The following is a 3,044-nucleotide window of genomic DNA, read 5'->3' as shown; positions in this document are numbered from 1 at the left end:
TATAATTTTTTAAAATCTATATAAAATAGTTTAACTTTTAGGTCACCATGTACATGTTCAATTACACTAGAATATTTCATTTCTGAACCAATTCTGAATGAACAACCTCTTACCATAAAACTATACATGAACAGAAGTTCTAAGGACAATTAGTTTACTATAAATCTTTAAAAGAAAATGTATCAAGTTTTCTATTGCTTGGAAATGCAAACAAAATTAAATTTAATAAACATATCTTTCTCTACTGGATCACTTCCAACAGCATACAAATAAACTCTGAAAGCTTCTATTTTATAACTAAAATAGAAAGAAAACTCCCTTGAATCCCATACTCTTCTTATCACTCACTTCTCTACTGCCTTTCCCAGTAAAAATTCCCTAAAGAGCTGTCTACACTTATCCAATACAGTCAGGTGTCCATGGCGACCATTTATTGAAACTGCTCCTTTTTGAAGTCATTTGTCCTCATCTTAATCAAGCATTTAACAGCATTGATATAGTTGAGTATTCTCTTACTTTGGCCTGTACACTATACTATCCTTCTTTATTCTCAGAAAAAGTAATCACTGCTAACATTCCTTCACAGAAAAATAAATAATTTATAGATTTTACCTTCCTTCATCGTGATCTATTTTACCTAAACTGCTGTCATCATTCACTTGGAGTGGACCACCAGTTAGCGAATTGGCCTTCCCAAACATTGGTGCAATCACAGATTCTTTTGAGGTCCATTTTTCATTTTCATTTTTTGTTACTTCCATCATACTCAAGGCAGGACTGCTACTTTAAACAATCCATAAAGAGGTCAATGTTTTCTAATAATTCCACTGACAAAGGATAAAAAACTTTTTTTTGTAAAATTCCAACTCTTCTCCCTCTTAATTCATTTATCAATTCAAAAAACAGTTATGAAGTATCAACTACCTATGAAGAAATGTACAATTCCTGCTTCGAAAAGTAGGCAAATATATAATTATGATACAAGGTGATATATGAGTTGATATTTGAAAAGTTACATCTGAGCACAAGTAAGGCTTTATAGTAGAGGTAAAATACAGAATATTTCAACAGGCAAAAAAGTGGGAGAAAAGCATTCTACTTAGAGAATAGAATGTGAGCATAAAGACTAGGCACATGGAGTCTAGGTGTTTCCTAGGAATTTGAAAAGTGTAAAATAAATGGAAGCAAGTAATGAGAGGTGAATGCTGTACTAAACTTTTATGCTGCACTAAAAGACTGAACCTCGCTGCCTATAAGAAATGACTCTAGGTCCTGGGAGTAATAATTACATTTGTGCTGTATTTTTGGTTTTGTTTTTAAATATAATAATGTTTAATTTAAATGAAGTTTTTAAAATAGCATGAGGCACATATCACAGCAAAGAAGAAACCAAGGGAAGTGTCCTGGGGGGTAAAAAACCTTACTTTCAAAATACCAATCTGTCATTATACATAGTTCAAAAATAGCAATGTTCTGATTAATTATGATTTTGTTTGAAAATAAAATGATTTGATAACTTTCATACACTTTTAACCTAGTATCTAATCCTAATATAAAAGGCTGGAATTACCAAGAGAAAATTGTAATTACTTTTTTATGAAGTAAACACATATATAAGATATCACTATCAAATAAACACACAAATTTACAAAGGAATAGAAATTTCCCATTGGAGATTATGATGTTAGGATTTGAGTATGAGCTCCTAAAAGTACAAAAACAAAAGCAAAACTAACAATCATTTACCAAAAAAGTTATGTATATAACTATTCTAGTTAAGACTGAGCACCTAAAATAAAGGGAGATCTTCCTGAAAGCAATTATTAAACAATCCCTCTTAACCTAAACTTCAAAAGTGAGTCTACATTTCAAGAATATATATACATATATGTATATGTATATATGTGTGTGTGTGTGTGTGTGTGTGTGTGTGTATATACCAATCCCTCTTAACCTAAACTTCAAAAGTGAGTCTACATTTCAAGAATATATATACATATATATATATACACATATATATACATATATGTATATGTATGTGTGTGTGTGTGTGTGTGTATACATATATATATATACACATCTCGTTAAAGTTGCCTCAAACTTAGGAAAGGACTGACCTGTAGCCATGGTAACAAGTAGCCACCCAGAACCAGTTTTAAATCTATTCAATCAGTCTATGACTGTCGGCCTCACTCACCAACCAATCAATGTCTAACAAAATCTGCTTAAGATGCGTCATCAAATGAAATGCTTTAAATATACTTTAATTGTGAAATAATAAGAACATTATAGATCTAACTTTTTTTAAATGGTTGCATACTACATTATTTTATAGGTATGACAATTTAACTATTTCCTTATGATGGATATTTAGACTATCACCAACTTTTTGATATGACAATGCTATAATAAATAGCCTTAACATACATATATTATATATCCTTCACATTATATATTATATATATTGACCTATAGTTTGCTACACATAATATATAATAAATGTCCTTAACGTGCATGTGTGAATATGTGCTTACACAAGTTATGTTTTCCTGTAGGATCTAGTCCAGGAAGTGAAGCTGTTACGTTAAGAAATGACATATTGTATTTGAAATTGCGATACATGCTACTAAATCAAAAAGGATTTAACAATTTCATCTGCTAACCATGTATGAGAATACTCTTTTCCTCACATTTGCCAACCCTGGTTACTGTTTTTTTATTTTATTTTATTTTTTTTTTATTTTTATTTATTTATTTATTTTTCCTTTTTGTCTTTTTTCGTGGCCAGCAACGGATCGCAACCCTCAGTGTCGCGCCCGCACCAGACTGGGACCGGCAATGGGATCGCAACCCTTGGCGCTGCCCCCGCACCTCACTCAGCCAGTGAGCGGCCGGTCTGCATGTGGGATCCGAACCCTCGGCGGGAGCGCCACCATGCTTCCCAAGCAGCACACTATCGCAGTGCGCCACCAGGCCGGCCCCATTACTGTTTTTTTAATAAAACCTTTATCACTATGAATGGCAAAAAATGTTATCTCATTGTT

The sequence above is a fragment of the Galeopterus variegatus genome, unplaced genomic scaffold (genome assembly GCF_000696425.1).
Source record: "Galeopterus variegatus unplaced genomic scaffold, G_variegatus-3.0.2 Scaffold1890, whole genome shotgun sequence".
Taxonomy (NCBI): domain Eukaryota; kingdom Metazoa; phylum Chordata; class Mammalia; order Dermoptera; family Cynocephalidae; genus Galeopterus; species Galeopterus variegatus.
Note: the sequence above shows the minus strand (reverse complement) of the source record.